Source organism: Bos javanicus, chromosome 3 (genome assembly GCF_032452875.1).
Source record: "Bos javanicus breed banteng chromosome 3, ARS-OSU_banteng_1.0, whole genome shotgun sequence".
Taxonomy (NCBI): Eukaryota; Metazoa; Chordata; class Mammalia; order Artiodactyla; family Bovidae; genus Bos; species Bos javanicus.
Genome location: NC_083870.1, coordinates 9141620 through 9161994, shown reverse-complemented (window position 1 = coordinate 9161994; position 20375 = coordinate 9141620). Strand labels below are relative to the sequence as shown.

The following is a 20375-nucleotide window of genomic DNA, read 5'->3' as shown; positions in this document are numbered from 1 at the left end:
CATGGACCTGACATTCCAGGTTCCTATACAATATTGCTCTTTACAGCATCGGACCTTGCTTCTATCACCAGTCACATCCACAGCTGGGTATTGTTTTTGCTTTGGCTCCATCCCTTCATTCTTTCTGGAGTTATTTCTCCACTGATCTCCAGTAGCATATTGGGCACCTACTGACCTGGGGAGTTCCTCTTTCAGTATCCTATCATTTTGCCTTTTCATACTGTTCATGGTGTTCTCAAGGCAAGAATACTGAAGTGGTTTGCCATTCCCTTCTCCAGTGGACCACATTCTGTCAGATCTCTCCACCATGACCCGCCCATCTTGAGTTGCCCCACGGGCACGGCTTAGTTTCATTGAGTTAGACAAGGCTGTGATCCTAGTGTGATTAGACTGACTAGTTTTCTGTGAGTATGGTTTCAGTATGTCTGCCCTCTGATGCCCTCTTACAACACCTACCGTCTTACTTGGGTTTCTCTTACTTTGGGTGTGGGGTATCTCTTCATGGCTGCTCCAGCAAAGCGCAGCCGCTGCTCCTTACCTTGGATGAGGGGTATCTCCTCACCGCTGCCCTTCCTAACCTTCAATGTGGGATAGCTCCTCTAGGCCCTCCTGTGCCCACGCAGCCACGGCTCCTTGGACGTGGGGTAGCTCCTCCCGGCCACCGCCCCTGACCTCAGATGCGGGGTAACTCCTCTCGTCGTCACCCCTGACCTCGGACGCAGGGTAGCACTTCTTAGCCGTTCCTGTGCCATCTCAGCTTGGCACTCTTGGGCACTGCCCCTGACCTCGGACGTGGGGTAACTCCTCTTGGCTGCCGCCCTTCAGGAATGGGGTCCTCCCGGCTTCTGCCCCTGACCTCGGACGTGGGGTAGCTCTTTTCTGCCATGCTTAGTGCGCCGGTTGCAGCCTTGGAATACAGAATGAAGCAAGGCAAAGACTAATAGAGTTTTTCCAAGAAAATGCACTAGTCATAGCAAACACCCTCTTCCAACAACACAAGAGAAGACTCTATACATGGACATCACCAGATGGTCAACACCAAAATCAGATTGATTATATTCTTTGCAGCCAAAGATGAACAAGCTCTACACAGTCAGCAAAAACAAGACCAGGAGCTGACTGTGGCTCAGATCATGAACTCCTTATTGCCAAATTCAGACTTAAATGGAAGAAAGTAGGGAAAACCACTAGACCATTCAGGTATGGCCTAAATAAAATCCCTTATGATTATACAGTGGAAGTGTGAAATAGATTTAAGGGACTAGATCTGATAGATAGAGTGCCTGATGAACTATGGAATGAGGTTCGTGACATTGTACAGGAGACAGGGATCAAGACCATCCCCATGGAAAATAAATGCACAAAAAGCAAAATGGCTGTCTGGGGAGGACTTACAAATAGCTGTGAAAAGAAGAGAAATGAAAAGCAAAGGAGAAAAAGAAAGATATAAGCATCTGAATGCAGAGTTCCAAAGAATAGCAAGAAGAGATAAGAAAGCCTTCCTCAGCGATCAGTGCAAAGAAATAGAGGAAAACAACAGAATGGGAAAGACTAGAGATCTCTTCAAGAAAATTAGAAATACCAAGGGAACATTTCATGCAAACATGGGCTCAATAAAAGATAGAAATGGTATGGACCTAACAGAAGCAGAAGATATTAAGAAGAGGTGGCAAGAATACACAGAAGAACTGTACAAAAAATCTTCACGACCCAGATAATCATGATGGTGTGATCACTCATCTAGAGCCAGACATTCTGGAATGTGAAGTCAAGTGGGCCTTAGAAAGCATCACTACGAACAAAGCTAGTGGAGGTGATGGAATCCGAGTTGAGCTATTTCAAATCCTGAAAGATGATGCTGTGAAAGTGCTGCACTCAATATGCCAGCAAATTTGGAAAACTCAGCAGTGGCCACAGGACTGGAAAAAGTCACTTTTCATTCCAATCCCAAAGAAAGGCAATGCCAAAGAATGCTCAAACAGCTTTAGCATCTGTTTGCACTCATCTCACACGTTAGTAAAGTAATGCTCAAAATTCTCCACGCCAGGCTTCAGCAATACGTGAACCGTGAACTTCCAGATGTTCAAGCTGGTTTTAGAAAAGGCAGAGGAACCAGAGAAAATTGCCAACATCCGCTGGATCATGGGAAAAGCAAGAGTTCCAGAAAAACATTTATTTCTGCTTTATCGACTATGCCAAAGCCTTTGACTGTGTGGATCACAATAAACTGTGGAAAATTCTGAAAGAGATGGGAATACCAGACCACCTGACCTGACTCTTGAGAAATCTGTATGCAGGTCAGGAAGCAACAGTTCGAACTGGACATGGAACAACAGACTGGTTCCAAATAGGAAAAGGAGTCCATCAAGGCTGTATATTGTCAGCCTGCTTATTTAACTTATATGCAGAGTACATCATGAGAAACGCTGGACTGGAAGAAACACAACCTGGAATCAAGCTTGCCGGGAGAAGTATCAATAACCTCAGATATGCAGATGACACCACCCTTATGGCAGAAAGTGAAGAGGAACTACAAAGCCTCTTGATGAAATTGAAAGTGGAGAGTGAAAAAGTTGGCTTAAAGCTCAACATTCAGAAAACGAAGATCATGGCATGTGGTCCCATCACTTCATGGCAAATAGATGGTGAAACAGTAGAAACAGTGTTTTATTTTGGGGGGCTCCCAAATCACTGCAGATGGCGACTGCAGCCATGAAATTAAAAGACACTTACTCCTTGGAAGAAAAGTTATGACCAACCTAGATAGCATATTGAAAAGCAGAGACATTACTTTGCCAACAAAGGTTCGTCTAGTCAAGGCTATGGTTTTTCCTGTGGTCATGTATGGATGTGCGAGTTGGACTGTGAAGAAGGCCGAGCGCCAAAGAATTGATGCTTTTGAACTGTGGTATTGGAGAAGACTCTTGAGAGTCCCTTGGACTGCAAGGAGATCCAACCAGTCCATTCTGAAGGAGATCAGCCCTGGGATTTCTTTGGAAGGAATGATGCTAGAGCTGAAACTCCAGTACTTTGGCCACCTCATGTGAAGAGTTGACTCATTGGAAAAGACTTTGATGCTGGGAGGGATTAGGGACAGGAGGAGAAGGGGACGACAGAGGATGAGATGGCTGGATGGCATCACTGACTCGATGGATGTGAGTCTGGGTGAACTCCGGGAGTTGGTGATGGACAGGGAGGCCTGGCATGCTGCAATTCATGGGGTCGCAAAGAGTTGGACACGACTGAGTGACTGAACTGAACTGAACTGAGGCCTTGGTTTCCTGGTTGTAAAATGAGGACAACAATAATAGTACCCCATGTGTGTTCTGCACATTCATTTAGAATGTTTGTAAACACAATGTTTTTACAATTTGTCTGTAAACAAATTGTTTACAAGCAAAGTGCTTGATACACTGTCAACTTTCCATAAATGTTAGTTCTTAATATTATCATGATAAGAAATGAAAAATAAATAGCATTTGAACAACATTAATGATCAGGAAACTGTCCACCAGAGGGTAACTGATGGTGAAATATTAGGCACTGGTAACACTAAGAAAGATAATTATCGTTTATTTATTGTAGAATTTGTTTCAAAGCTATGTTAAATACTTCCTAGTGAGAAACAGTTGAAGAAATTGGAGGTGATTAGCTTGGAAAAGAGGAAATATGGTGAGAAGGGCTAGGATTGAGGCAACAAGCGGAACAGCATAATAACTATGGTCAGATATTTGAAACACTTTTGTTTGGATGATGGCACCAAGGTGTGTCTATAAGGCCAAACTAGTCACAAAGGATCTGGTTCCAGGAAGCTGACTTCAGTTCAACATTCAGATCGCCTCTCCCCCCTCCCCCCAACCCCGTGTCTACTTACAAGCATTTCATTCCACAAGGACTTCACCTGGACCTCTGGAAGGCAGATGTAATTGTGGAAATGTCTCATTTTGTAGTTGAATCATGAATGTACCCAAAGTTTTTAAATTCTCTGTTTCATTGTTATGAAATTCTCCCAGCTACCTAGTGTGTGATGCCATGAACTTAGAAGTTGTTTATCTAATAGATTTTGTTTTTAAACTTGGCTTTAAAAATCATCAGCAGCCTGTGGGTAACCTAAAATGATAAATATCAGTGGAGGAGGGGATAAATTCTGCAACAATTTTGATATTCTCAGCTTTCAGGCTGAAATAGAAAAGAATCAATAACTTTTTATATCAACATATTGAAATCTATTTTAGGGTCATAAAAAACAAAGATGCTTATGTTTAACTATTAATCAGAGAGAGAGTGTGTGAAACACCTAAAGTTCACAAGTGCTCTCTCTAATTGAGAAAAATTCATGTGAAAAACAGCAAGCCCCCCTACACAAACATATACACACACTCATGTGCACATCCTCCTTAAGGTATTTGCTCAGAGTCCATTATTAGCATCTAATCCGTACTTTTAGTGCATAGGGACAGATTCAATTCTCAGGTAAAACTAGTTTTTTCTTCTTCTCTCCTCATCTCTCTTATTCTTTTTCTCTTCTATTTTTTTCAAAAATTATTTGAAGAGAAAAGAACTAATTTAAAACCATAAGATCAATGCTAGTTTAGAATATATGTTCTTCTAAAAAATTCCAGCAACCTGGAATTAGAAACAGATACAAATGAAAAACTGATGAAATTTTGTGACTATGTACCAGGAATAATTATTCTATATGTTATTATAGTTATGTGACTTACAAAAAAGACATAATCATGGAAATTAAGTAGAATATTTTCATAGCTCAATAAGTTTTGTTTTTAATAGGAGGAAAGAAAATGAAATGGTATATGGTAGAGGATATGAGGTCAGGATATGATACTGTGGTGATTTTTTTTTATAAAGCATATTTGTGTGTCTACATTACCTCAGTAATGAGGCAGAAGTTGATGATGCAGGCTGGGGAGGGGAGAAAAGGATAGAGTCCAGAGAACAAGAATGAAGATTGACTTTTAACTCACTGTATTGTCCCTTCTGAAAGACCTATTTGTTTTCCAAGTCTATGCCCCGACTAGTAATGCTGAAGAAGCTAAAGTTGAATGGTTCTATGAAGACCTACAAGACCTTCTACAACTAACAACCCAAAAAGATGCCCTTTCATTATAGGGGAGTGGAATGCAAAAGTAGGAAGTCAAGAAACACCTGAGGTAACAGGCAAATTTGGCCTTGGAGTACAGAATGATATAATGTCAAATACATTGTGTCTGGTTATAAGTCTTTGGTTATTTTGCTCAAGTTAAATGCTACAAAATTATAGGCTTTATTAATTCCATTCGAGTCTGGTATAGTAAAAATATATCCAATTGAAAATAAGAATTTGACTCAGAAATTCTTTGTAGAAGTGAGGACGTTACAAAACATGTCTTCCACCTTACATCGCTAAGTGGGATGTAGCAGTTTGAACCAGGTCAATGCTGCAAAAATTTTAAACAAATTTTAAAAGGCCAGATGAATTACAAAAATCTTATTCTTAGAGGTATCAGTGAACTGTGAAAACAATGGGATTCCATGACATAAAATTCCAGAGAGGTAGGACTTTTCTGAGGTGAGCTGATCATCACCAGCCATTTTTCTACCTGGAGGTAGGGTAGATTGACCTACTCCATTCACAAGCTAAATATTGAATTTGGTCCAAGTTGAGCAAGCTAGGGACAGAAAGTTTTTTTTTTTTTTTTTTTACTCTGTAAATCTAAATGGAAAATTGGAAAACTGAGGCAGTCTCTAATACATGGCTGATTTTCTCAACAGACATTTGCTTATTTCCAGGAGTGCCTTGGATGATGATGAGTTAGACTGACATCTTCTTAAAGAAGAGTGAACTCTTTCAGTCCTGCAGTTCTATGAAAGAGACCTACTGTGATGGTCTTTTCCCTAATTCACTTTCTAGATTTTGAAACTGAGTGGGATGGAGGCTGAAAACTAGATCTTCTGATTGTCTCTCGGATCTGAGGAGATTGATACCTGTTGTTGTTCAGTCGCTCAGTTGTATCCGACTCTTTGTGACTCCTGTCCTTTCTGGTATGTTACAGTCCATGGGGTGCAGAGTGATACCTGACAGTCCCTCGATCAGAGACCTGTAGGAGCCACACCCAAGAATAGGGTAGAGCAGAGATAAATTGTCTTGTTTAAATTGAAATCCAGCCCAAACAAACTAACTCCTTGATTGCACTGAGGTAATCAGCCTTTTACCCTGCCTGGCTAACAGGAAGTCAAGGGAATCCTTTCTGCTGAAAGATAACATAATCTGAAGCCTCTTTGGTTCTTTTACAAAAACTGGTGGCTCAGCCTGCCAATGCAGGAGATGCAAGTTTGATCCCTGGGTCAGGAAGTTCACCTGGAGAAGGAAATGGCAAGCCAGCCCAGTATTCTTCCATGGGAAATTCCATGGACAGAAAAGCCCGGTGGGCTACAAAGAGCCAGACACCATTTAGCAACTAAACGAGAATACATGACACTGAAAAAATTCTAGGCAGACACAGCTATAATTGATAATAAAGAGAGAAAGTGGACATTAGAAACAGATCTACATATATAGGTTAAAGACTTAAAAACAACTATGATTAATATTTTGAAGAAAGTAGAGGGGAAAATGTACATAATAGGTGAAAAAATGAAGAACTTCAATAGAGAATTTGAATCTATTAAAAATTAATTTGATGTACTAAACCTATTAGATGATGAAATAGAAGAATATATTTATAGCTCTGAGAGTGAGGAAATTTTTTAACCAAAATATAAAAAGCACAAATAATAAAGTGAAGAGTTTGTTCTTTTTTATGGCTGAGTAATATTCCAGCTATATATCTATATCACACATTCCTAATCCATTTTTCTGTTGATGGACATTTAGGTTGCTTTCATGTCCTGACTATTGTAGATAGCGCTGTAGTGAACACTGGGGTGCATGTATCTATTTGAATCATGGTTTTCTCTGGATATATGTTGTAGGATCATATGGTAACTCTCTTTTTAGCTTTTTATAGCATACTGTTCTCCATAGTGACTGCACAAGTTTACATTTCCACCAACAGTGTAGCAGGGTTCCCCTTTTCCACACCCTCTCCAGTATTATAGTTTGTAGATTTTTTGGTGATGGCCATTCTGACTGGTGTGAGGTGATACTTCATTGTAGCTTTGGGATTTTCATTTCTCTAATAATTAATGATGTTGAATATCTTTTCATGTACTTTTTGGCCATCTTCATGTTTTCTCTGGAGAAATGTCTCTTTAGGTCTCCAATTCTTTTTTGATCGGGTTGTTTGTTTTTTAGATATTGAGCTGCATGAGCTATTTGTGTATTTTGGATATTAATCCCTCGTCAATGACTTCTTTTGCAAATATTTTCTCCCATTCTGAGGGTTGTCTTTCCATATTGTCTGTGATTTCTTTTGCTGTACATAAGCTTTTCAGTTTGTGCCCCATTTGTTTATCTTTTTTTTTTTATTATTACTATAGGAGGTGGGTCAAAAAAAGGTTTTCTTGTGATTTATGTCAGAGAGTGTTCTGCCAGGGCTTCCCTGGTGGCTCAGTGGTAAGAATCCACCTGCCAGTGCAGGAGACAGGGGTTCATTCCCTGATCTGGGAAGATCCCACATGCCATGGAGCAACTAAGTCCATGCACCACAACTACTGAGCCTGTGATTTAGAGCCTGAGAGCTGAAACTACTGAATCTATGTGCCACAACTACTGAAGCTTGTGCACCCTAAAGTCCAGGCTCTGAAACAAGAGAAACCCCTGCAGTGAGAAGCCCGCAAACTGCAACTAGAGTGTGGCCCCCACTCTCTGAAACTAGAAAAAAGCCTGCACAGCAACACTCAGTGCAGCCAAAAATAAAAATAAATAAATAAAAATTATTTTTTAAAAAAGAGTGTTCTATGTTTCCCTTTAAGAATTTTGTAGTATCTAGCCTTACATTTAAGCCCTTAATCCATTTTGAATTTAGGACGTGTTCTAATTTCATTCTTTTACTTGTAGCTGTCCAGTTTTCCCAGCACCACTTATTAAAGAGACTGTCTTTCCTCCATTATATTTTCTTACCTCTTTTGTCATAGGTTAGGTGACCATAGATGCTTGGGTTTATCTCTGTGCTTTCTAACCTGTTCCACTGAACTCAATCAACAGAGGAATAGATAAAGAAGATATGGTACATATATACAATGGAATATTCAGTTCAGTTCAGTCTCTCAGTCGTGTCCGACTCTTTGCGACCCCATGAATTGCAGCATGCCAGGCCTCCCTGTCCATCACCAACTCCCAGAGTTCACTCAAACTTAAGTCCATTGAGTCGGTGATGCTATCCAGCCATCTCATCCTGTCGTCCCCTTCTCCTCCTGCCCTCAATCCCTCCCAGCATCAGAGTCTTTTCCAATGAGTCAACTCTTCGCATGAGGTGGCCAAAGTACTGGAGCTTCAGCTTTAGCATCAGTCCTTCCAAAGAACACCCAGGACTGATCTCCTTCAGAATGGACTGGTTGGATCTCCTTGCAGTCCAAGGGACTCTCAAGAGTCTTCTTCAACACCACAGTTCAAAAGCATCAGTTCTTCGGCGCCCAGCTTTCTTCACAGTCCAACTCTCACATCCATACATGACTACTGGAAAAATAGCCTTGACTAGATGGACCTTTGTTGGCAAAGTAATGTCTCTGCGTTTGAAGATGCTATCTAGGTTGGTCATAACTTTCCTTCTCAGTTGTAAAAAGAACAAAATAATACCATTTGCAGCAATGTGGTTGGACCTAGAGATTGTTAAACTGAGTGAAGTAAGTCAGACACAGAAAGACAAATATCAGATAGTATCACTTATATGTGGATTGTGAAAAAAAAAAAAAGTACAAATGAACTTATCTACAAAACAGAAGTGGTATAGTTGTAGATAGTAAACTTATGGTTACCAGGAGATTAGGAGAAGGGAGTGATAAATTGGAAGATTGTGACTTATATAACCACACTACTCTATATAAAATGCATAACTAATAAGAACCTACTGAATAGCACAGGAAACTACTCAATACTCTGTAATGGGGGGGGGGGGGTCCTAAGATGGCAGAGGACTAGGACAGGGAGACCACTTTCTACCCTACAAATTCATTGAAAGAATATTTGAACGCTGAGCAAACTCCACAAAACAACTTCTGAACACTGGCAGGGGACATGAGGCACCCAGAAAAGCAGCCCATCATCTTCAAAAGGAGGTAGAACAAAATGTAAAAGATAAAAAGAGAGACAAAGAGTTAGGGATGGAGATCCGTCCAGGGAAGGGAGTCTTAATAGAGAAGTTTCCAAACACCAGGAAACCCTCTCATGGGCGGGTCTGGGGTAAGTTTTCGAATCTCTGAGGGCAACATAACAGGGAGGAAAAATAAATAAATAAGACCCACAGATTACATGCCTAAAGGCAACTCCCAGCAAAGAAGTAGCCCAGATGCTCGCATCTGCCACCAGCCAGTGGGGGCTGAACAGAGAAGAGTGGGCGGCATTGCTTAGGGTAAGGACTGGGCCTGAATGCCCTGAGGGCAATCTGAGGGAGCTAACGTGGGATAGCAACCTAAACTGTAGGATAGCCAGAGGCGGGGGGGGGGAGAGAGAACTATCCTGCGAAAAGCCCTAACCTAAGGCACTGCCAGGTCTCTCACAGAACAAAGGACTGAGTGAATACCAGAGGAGAGCTAGCCGGCTGCAGACCAGCCCATCCCCCACCGGACACAGGGGGCAGGCGGGCACCAGCCAGAGCAGGAAGGGGGCAAACTTGGCCCCAGAGAGGGCATCCCCTACCAAACTACAAACCGGCTTCCAGTTTCTAACCAAAGACTTCCTGGGATTCTGGACCGTTGACATCCGCTGGGAGGGTCGCAGCCAGAGATCAGCTCCCCAGAAGAGACACATGGCACACCAGAGACGGGCACTCCCGGAAACCCGAGCAGCTGGGACCAGGGAGGTGATAAGATGCACTGCACCTGAGGAGAGTGTGCTCGCCACGCACCTGGTCGCCTGAGCTGCTCTAACTGGGGAATGGCACAAAACGCAGGCCCAACCGAGTCTGCGCCTTTGTAGAGTACCCAAGAACCTGAACCTGACCGGCTTAGACCTGGGAAGTGCACACAATCCAGGGCCCGTTCCCCGCAGAGCAACCTGAAGCCTAAGCAGTGTAGACTGGGAAAGTACGCACGCCGTGAGCGGGGGCAAACCCAGTCTGGCTGAGACACTGCGAGCACTCCCCACACACGCCAGTGATATTTGTTTGCAGTGTTCCTCCCTCCCCACAGCACGACTGAACAAGTGAGCCTAAACAAGAGACCACCTCCGCCCCCTTGTGTCAGGGTGGAAATTAGACACTGAAGACTCCTGCAAACAGAAGACACTGAATAAACAGAGGGAACCGCTTTGGAAGTGACAGGTGCAACAGATTAAAACCCTGTAGTTAACACCGACTACATCAGAAGGGGCCTATAGATCTTGAGAAGTATAAGCTGAAACAAGAACTATCTGAAACTGAACTGACCCCACACTGCCTGCAACAGCACCAGAGCAATTCCTAGATATATTTTTACCATTATCATTTTTTTTTAATTTTTAATTTTTTTTCTTTTTTTAAGCCCTCAATTACTCCTTTAATTTTCATTTTTATAACCTACTGCTAAGTTGCTTCAGTCGTGTTTGACTCTGTGCGAACCCATAGATGGCAGCCCACCGGGCTCCCCCGTCCCTGGGAGTCTCCAGGCAAGAACAGTGGAGTGGGTTGCCATTTCCTTCCCCAATGCATGAAAGTGAAAAGTGAAAGGGAAGGCGCTCAGTCATATCTGACTCTTAGCGACCCCATGGACTGCAGCTGACCAGGCTCCTCCATCCATGGGATTTTCCAGGCAAGAGTACTGGGTGGGGTGCCATTGCCTTCTTTGTATAACTATTACCTTGCAAAAAAAATAAGGCCTTATTTTTAAAGCAAACTTCATATATATTTCTTATACTTTTTGTGATTTTTTTTAATATTGTATTTTTGAGAGTCTAACTTCTGCTCTAGATTTTTAATCTTTGCTTTATAGTATTTGTTATCAGTTTTGTATATTTAAGAATCCAATCTTCAGTACCCATTTTTACTTAGGAGTGTGATTACTGGCTTGATTACTCTCTCCCCCTTTTGACTCTCCTTTTTCTCCCCCAGGTTACCTCTATCTCCTCCCTCCCCCTTCTCTTCTCAACCCAACTCTGTGAATCTCTGCGGGTGTTACGGGCTGCAGAGAACACTTAGGGAACAGAGCACTGACTAGATCTATCTCTCTCCTTTTGATTCTTCCTTTGCTCCTCCTCCTCACCTCTATCTCCTTCTTCCCTCTTCTCTTCTTTATGTAACTCCGTGAACCTCTCTGAGGGTTCCAGACTGTGGAGAGTACATAGGGAATTGTTTACTGGCTAGATTGCTCTCCCCCTTTTTGATTACCCCTCCTCCTCCTGGTCACCTCTATCGCCCATGTCCCTCTCCTCTTCTTCATGTAACTCTGTGAACCTCTCTGGGTGTCCCTCACTGTGGAGAATCTTTTCACCCTTAACATAGAAGTTTGATTATCAGGGCTATATGAATGGAGAAGTCTTGAGGCTACTCTAAGAATAAGACTGAAAACCAGAGGCAGGAGGCTTAAGCCCCAAACCTGAGAACACCAGAGAACTCCTGACTCCAGGGACCATTAATCAACAAGAGCTCATCCAAAAGCCTCCATACCTACACTGAAACCAAGCACCACCCAAGAGCCAATAAGTTCCAGAGCAAGACATACCATGTAAATCCTCCAGCAATGCAGGAACATAGCCCTGAGCTTCAATATACAGGCTGCCCAAAGTCACACCAAACCTATAAACATCTCAAAACTCACTACTGGACACTTTATTTCACTCCAGAGAGAAGAAATCCAGCTCCACCCAGAAGAACACCGATGCAAGCTCCGCTAACCAGGAAACCTTGACAAGCCACTCGTCCAACCCCACCCACAGGGAGGAGCCTCCACAATAAAGAGGAACCACAAACTACCATAATACAGAAAGGCCACGCCAAACACAGCAATCTAAATAAGATGAAAGGCAGAGAAATACTCAGCAGGTAAAGGAACATGATAAATGCCCACCAAACCAAACAAAAGAGGAGGAGATAGGGAGTCTACCTGAAAAAGAATTCAGAATAACGATAATAAAAATGATCCCAAACCTTGAAAACAAAATGGAGTTACAGATAAATAGCCTGGAGAAAAGGATTGAGAAGATGCAAGAAATGTTTAACAAGGACCTACAAGAAATAAAAAAGAGTCAATCAATAATGAATAATGCAATAAATGAGATAAAAAAACACTCTGGAGGGAACCAACAGTAGAATAATGGAGGCAGAAGATAGGATAAGTGAGGTAGAAGATAGAATGGTGGAAATAAATGAAGCAGAGAGGAAAAAAGAAAAAAGAATTGAAAGAAATGAGGACAACCTCAGGGACCTCTAGGACAATGTTAAACGCCCCAACATTTGAATCACAGGAGTTCCAGAAGAAGAAGACAAAAAGAAAGACCATGAGAAAATACTCGAGGAGATAATAGTTGAAAACTTTCCTAAAATGGGGAAGGAAATAGTCACACAAGTGCAAGAAACCCAGAGAGTCCAAAACAGGAGAAACCCAAGGTGAAACACCCGAAGACACATATTAATCAAATTAACAAAGATCAAACACAAAGAACAAATATTAAAAGCAGCAAGGAAAAAACAACAAATAACACACAAAGGGATTCCCATAAGGATGACAGCTCATCTTTCAATAGAAACGCTTCAGGCCAGAAGGGAATGGCAGGACATATTTAAAGTTATGAAAGAGAAAAACCTACAACCCAGATTACTGTACCCAGCAAGGATCTCATTCAGATATGAAGGAAAATTCAAAAGCTTCACAGACAAGCAAAAGCTTAGAGACTTCAGCACCACCAAACCAGCTCTTCAACAAATGCTAAAGGATCTTCTCTAGACCGGAAACACAGAAAGGGTGTATTAACTTGAACTCAAAACAACAAAGTAGGTGGCAACAGGACCATACTTATCAATAATTACCTTAAATGTAAATGGATTGAATGCCCCAACCAAAAGACAAAGACTAGCTGAATGGATACAAAAACAAGACCCCAATATATGCTGTCTACAAGAGACCCACCTCAAAACAGGGGACACATACAGACTGAAAGTGAAGGGCTGCAAAAAGATATTTCATGCAAATGGAGACCAAAAAAAAGCAGGAGTAGCAATACTCATATCAGATAAAATAGACTTTAAAACAAAGGCTGTGAAAAGAGACAAAGAAAGACACTAGATAATGATCAAAGGATCAATCCAAGAAGAAGATATAACAATTATAAATATATATGCACCCAACATAGGAGCACTGCAATATGTAAGGCAAATGCTAACAAGCATGAAAGGGAAAATTAACAATAACACAATAATAGTGGGAGACTTTAATACCCCACTCACACCTATGGATAGATCAACTAAACATAAAATCAACAAGGAAACAAAAACTTTAAATGACACAATGGACCAGCTAGGCCTAATTGGTATCTATAGGACACTTCACCCCAAAACAATTTTCTTTTTCTGAAGAATTTCACCTTTTTCTGAAGTGCACATGGAACCTTCTCCAGGATATATCACATCCTGGGCCATAAATCCAGCTTTGGTAAATTTAAAAAAAAATTGAAACTATTCCAATCACTTTTTCTGACCACAATGCAGTAAGATTAGATCTCAATTACAGGAAAAAAAACTATTAAAAATTCCAACATATGGAGGCTAAACGACATGCTTCTGAAATGCCAACAAATCATAGAAGAAATCAAAAAAGAAATCAAAATAAGCACAGAAATGAATGAAAATGAAAACACAATGACTCCAAACTTACGGAACACTGTAAAAGCAGTGCTAAGGGGAGGGTTCATAATAATACAGGCTTACCTCGAGAAACAAGAAAAAAGTCAAATAAATAACCTAACTCTACACATGAAACAACTAGAAAAGGGAGAAATGAAGAACCCCAGGGTTAGTAGAAGGAAAGAAATCTTAAAAATTAGGGCAGAGATAAATCCAAAAGAAACAAAAGAGACCATAGCGAAAATCAACAAAGCTCAAAGCTTGTTCTTTGAGAAGATAAAGAAAATTGATAAACCATTAGCCAGACTTATCAAGAAACAAAGGGATTTATTTATTTAATAAAAATTTTAAAAAAGTAAAAAAAAAGAAACAAAGGGAGAAGAATCAAATCAACAAAATTAGAAATGAAAATGGAGAAATCACAACAGATAACACAGAAATACAAAAGATCATAAGAGACTACTCTCAGCAATTACATGCCAATAAAATAGACTACTTGGAAGAAATGGACAAATTCTTAGAAAAGTACAAGTTTCCAAAACTGGACCAGGAAGAAATAGAAAATCTTAACAGATCTATCACAAGCATGGAAATTGAAACTGTAATCAAAAATCTTCCAGCAAACAAAAGCCCAGGACCATACGGCTTCACAGCTGAATTCTAGCAAAAATTTAGAGAAGAGCTAATGCCTATCCTACTCAAACTCTTCCAGAAAATTTCAGAGGAAGGTAAACTTCCAAACTCATTCTATGAGGCCACCATCACCCTAATACCAAAACCAGACAATGATGCCACACAAAAAAAGAAAACTACAGGCCAATATCACTGATGAACATAGATGCAAAAATCCTTAATAAAACTCTAGCAAACAGAATATAATGATATGTTTAAAGATCATACATCATGACCAAGTGGGCTTTATCCCAGGGATGCAAGCATTCTTCAATAGCTGCAAATCAATCAACATAATACACCACACTAAAAATTGAAAGATAAAAAACCATTTTATTATCTCAATAGATTCAGAGAAAGCCTTTGACAAAATTCAACATCCATTTATGATTTTTAAAAACCCTCCAGAAAGCAGGAATAGAAGGAACATACCTCAACATAATAAAAGCTATATATGACAAACCCACAACAAACATTATCCTCAATGGTGAAAAATGGAAAGCATTTTCCCTAAAGTCGGGAACAAGATAAGGGTGCCAATTCTCACCACTACTATTCAACATAGTTTTGGAAGTTTTGGCCACAGCTATCAGAGCAGAAAAGGAAATGAAAGAAATCCAGATTGGAAAAGAAGAAGTAAAACTCTCACTGTTTGCAGATGACATGATCCTCTACATAGAAAACCCTAAAGACTCCACCAGAAAATTACTAGAGCTAATCAATGAATATAGTAAAGTTGCAGGATATAAAATTAACACACAGAAATCCCCTGCATTCCTATACACTAACAGTGAGGAAACATAAAGAGAAATTAAGAAAACAATTCCATTCACTATTACAACGAAAAGAATAAAATACTTAGGAATATATCTACCTAAAGAAACAAAAGACCTGTATATAGAAAACTATAAAACAATGGTGAAAGAAATCAAAGATGACACTAATAGATGGAGAAATATACCTTGTTCATGGGTTGGAAGAATCAATATAGTGAAAATGAGTATACTACCCAAAGCAATCTATAGATTCAATGCAATCCCTATCAAGCTACCAACGGTATTTTTCAGAGAACTAGAACAAATAATTTCACAATTTGTATGGAAATACAAAAAACCTTGAATAGCCAAAGCTATCTTGAGAAAGAAGAATGGAACTGGAGGAATCAACCTGTGTGACTTCAGGCTCTACTACAAAGCCACAGTCATCAAGACAGTATGGTACCGGCAAAAAGACAGAAATATAGATCAGTGGAACAAAATAGAAAGCCCAGAGATAAATCCACACACCTATGGACACCTTATCTTTGACAAAGAAGGCAAGAATATACAATGGAGAAAAAACAATCTCTTTAACAAGTGGTGCTGGGAAAACCAGTCAACCACTTGTAAAAGAATGAAACCAGAACACTTTCTAACACCATACACAAAAATAAACTCAAAATGGATTAAAGATCTAAATATAAGACCAGAAACTATAAAACTCCTAGAGGAAAACATAGGCAAAACACTCTCCGACATACATCACAGCAGGATCCTCTATGACCCACCTCCCAGAATATTGGAAATAAAAGCAAAAATAAACAAATGGGACCTAATTAAAATTAAAAGCTTTTGCACAACAAAGGAAACTATAAGCAAGGTGAAAAGACAGCCTTCAGAATGGGAGAAAATAATAGCAAATGAAGCAACTGACAAAGGATTAATCTCAAGAATATACAAGCAACTCCTGTAGCTCAATTCCAGAAAAATAAATGATCCAATCAAAAAATGGGCCAAAGAACTAAACAGACAGTTCTCCAAAGAAGACATACAGATGGTTAACAAACACATGAAAAGATGCTCAACATCACTCATTATCAGAGAAATTCAATTCAAAACCACAATGAGGTACCATTTCATGCCTATCAGAATGGCTGCTATCCAAAAATCTACAAAGAATAAATGCTGGAAAGGGTATGGAGAAAAGGGAACCCTCTTACACTGTTGATGGGGATGCAAACTAGTACAGACACTATGGAGAACAGTGTGGAGATTCCTTAAAAAACTGGAAATAGAACTGCCATATGACCCAGCAATCCCATTGCTGGGCATACACACTGAGGAAACCAGAAGGGAAAGAGACACGTGTACCCCAATGTTCATCACAGCACTGTTTATAATAGCCAGGACATGGAAACAACCTAGATGTCCATCAGCAGATGAATGGATAAGAAAGCTGTGGTACATACACACAATGGAATATTACTCAGCCATTAAAAAGAATACATTTGAATCAGTTCTAATGAGGTGGATGAAACTGGAGCCTATTATACGGAGTGAAGTAAGCCAGAAAGAAAAACACCAATACAGTATACTAACACATATATATGGAATTTAGAAAGAATGTAATGATAATCCTATACTCGAGACAGCAAAAGAGACACAGATATATAGAATAGTCTTTTGGACTCTGTGGAAGAAGGTGAGGGTGGGATGATCTGAGAGAATGGCATTGAAACATGTATGTTATCATATGTGAAACAGATCGCCAGTCCCAGTTCAATGCATGAGACAGGGTGCTCAAGGCTGGTGCACTGGGATGACCCTGAAGGATGGGATGGGGAGGGAGGTGGGAAGGGGGGTTCAGGATGGGAACACATGTACACCCATGGCTGATTCATGTCAGTGTATGGCAAAAACCACCACAATATTGTAAAGTAATTAGCCTCCAAATAAAATAATAAATTTTTTTAGAAAAGAAAAAAAATGTGATGGCCTATATGGGGAGAGAATCTAAAAAAGAGTGGATATATGTGTATGTTTAACAGCTTCACTTTGTTATACATCTGACACTAACACCACATTGTAAATCAACTATAATCAAAAAGTGAAAATGTATAAATACATCAAAATTGTTTTACACTTTGTGAAAGACACTATTCACAGTGTTAAAAGACAGGTGCATGTATGTAACCAGCTGAGACTGAATATCCTGAATAAATAGGAATAACCTGAATATTATCAAGAACAGAATATCTCATGGGAAAATGAGTCAATAATATGCATATGAAATTCATTGAAGTGGAAACTAGAAAAGCAAGCAAACATATGGAGAGAAGCAGAATCCTTTAATAGGAATCAGAGGAGTGAACCTTAAAACAACTATGTTAGATCCCATACTTGACTGGCCAAAAACAAAACAAAATCCAGATACTATCAAGTACTGTTGAGGAAGTGGGGAAGGAGAAACTTTGTATACCCTCAGTGTGAAAAGGCAAATGATAGGATACTTAAAGAGGAACTCTCCAGGTCAGTAGGTGCCCAATATGCTACTGGAGATCAGTGGAGAAATAACTCCAGAAAGAATGAAGGGATGGAGCCAAAGCAAAAACAATACCCAGCTGTGGATGTGACTGGTGATAGAAGCAAGGTCCGATGCTGTAAAGAGCAATATTGCATAGGAACCTGGAATGTCAGGTCCATGAATCAAGGCAAGTTGGAAGTGGTCAAACAGGAGATGGCAAGAGTGAACGTCGACATTCTAAGAATCAGCGAACTAAAATGGACTGGAATGGGTGAATTTAACTCAGATGACCATTATATCTACTACTGTGGGCAGAAATCCCTTAGAAGAAATGGAGTAGCCATCATGGTCAACAAAAGAGTCTGAAATGCAGTACTTGGATGCAATCTCAAAAACAACAGAATGATCTCTGTTCATTTCCAAGGCAAACCATTCAGTATCACAGTAATCCAAGTCTATGCCCCAACTAGTAATGCTGAAGAAGCTGAAGTTGAACAGTTCTATGAATACCTACAAGACCTTCTAGAACTAACACCCAAAAAGATGTCCATTTCATTATAGGGGACTGGAATGCGAAAGTAGGAAGTCAAGAAACACCTGGGGTAACAGGAAAATTTGGCCTTGGAGTATGGAATTAAGGAGGGCAAGGGCTAACAGAGTTTTGCAAGGAGGGGTTTAGCAAACACCCTCTTCCAACAACACAAGAGAAGACTCTACACATGGACATCACCAGATGGTGAACACTAAAAACAGATTGATTATATTCTTTGCAGCCAAAAATGGAGAAGCTCTATACAGTCAGCAGAAACAAGACCAGGAGCTGACTGTGGCTCAGATCATGAACTCCTTATTGTCAAATTCAGACTTAAATGGAAGAAAGTAGGGAAAACCACTAGACCATTCAGGTATGACCTAAATCAAATCCCTTATGATTATAAAGTAGAAGTGAGAAATAGATTTAAGGGACTAGATCTGATAGATAGAGTACCTGATGAACTATGGATGGAGGTTCGTGACATTGTACAGAAGACAGGGATCAAGACCATCCCCATGGAAAAGAAATGCAAAAAAGCAAAATGGCTGTCTGAGGAGGCCTTACAAATAGCTGTGAAAGGAAGAGAAGTGAAAAGCAAAGGAGAAAAGGAAAGATATAAGCATCTGAATGCAGAGGTCCAAAGAATAGCAAGAAGAGATAAGAAAGCCTTCCTCAGCAATCAATGCAAAGAAATAGAGGAAAACAATAGAAGGGGAAAGACTAGAGATCTCTTCAAGAAAATTAGAGATACCAAGGGAACATTTCATGCAAAGATGGGCTCGATAAAGAACAGAAATGGTATGGACCTAACAGAAGCAGAAGATATTAAGAAGAGGTGGCAAGAATACACAGAAGAACTGTACAAAAAAGATCTTCATGACCCAGATAATCATGATGGTGTGATCACTCACCTAGAGGCAGACATCCTGGAATGTGAAGTCAAGTGGGCCTTGGAAAACATCACTTCAAACAAAGCTAGTGGAGGTGATGGAATTCTAGTTGAGCTATTTCAAATCCTGGAAGATGATGCTGTGAAAATGCTGCCCTCAATATGCCAGCAAATTTGGAAAACTCAGCAGTGGCCACAGGACTGGAAAAAGGCAGTTTTCATTCCAAAGAACGGCAACGCCAAAGAATGCTCAAACTGCCACACAATTGCACTCGTGTCACATGGTAGTAAAGTAATGCTCAAAATTCTCCAAGCCAGGCTTCAGCAATACATGAACCGTGAACTTCCAGATGTTCAAGCTGGTTTTAGAAAAGGCAGAGGAACCAGAGATCAAATGGCCAACATCCGCTGGATCATTGAAAAAGCAAGAGAGTTCCAGAAAAACATCTATTTCTGCTTTATTGACTATGCCAAAGCCTTTGACTGTGTGGATCACAATAAACTGTGGAAAATTCTGAAAAAGATGAGAATACCAGACCACCTGACCTGCCTCTTGAGAAACCTGTATGCAGGTCAGGAAGCAACAGTTCGAACTGGACATGGAACAACAGACTGGTTCCAAATAGGAAAAGGAGTACCTCAAGGCTGTATATTGTCACCCTGCTTATTTAACTTATATGCAGTGTATATCATGAGAAACACTGGGCTGGAAGAAGCACAAGCTGAAATCTAGATTGCCCAGAGAAATATCAATAACCTCAGATATGTGGATGACACCACCCTTATGGCATAAAGTGAAGAGGAACTAAAAAGCCTCTTGATGAAAGTGAGAGGAGAGTGGAAAAGTTGGCTTAAAGCTCAACATTCAGAAAATGAAGATCATGGCATGTCGTCCCATCACTTCATGGGAAATAGATGGGGAAACAGTGGAAACAGTGTCAGATTTTATTTTGGGGGGCTCCAAAATCACTGCAGATGGTGATTGCTGCCATGAAATTAAAAGACGCTTACTCCTTGGAAGGAAAGTTGTGACCAACCTAGATATCATATTCAAAAGCAGAGACACTACTTTGCCAACAAAGGTTCG

General features: G+C 40.3%; 1 protein-coding gene across 1 annotated transcript in view; it reads right to left on the bottom strand.

Annotated features, from left to right (window-relative positions):
* Positions 1-11928, bottom strand: part of CD84 (CD84 molecule) — a 104287-nt gene extending 92359 nt beyond the window's left edge. Inside the window, exon 1 of the mRNA XM_061401407.1 lies at positions 11794-11928. The gene's annotated coding sequence lies outside the window, so the exon portion shown is untranslated. The remainder of the gene's footprint in view (positions 1-11793) is intronic.
* Positions 11929-20375: the final 8447 nt, after the last annotated feature.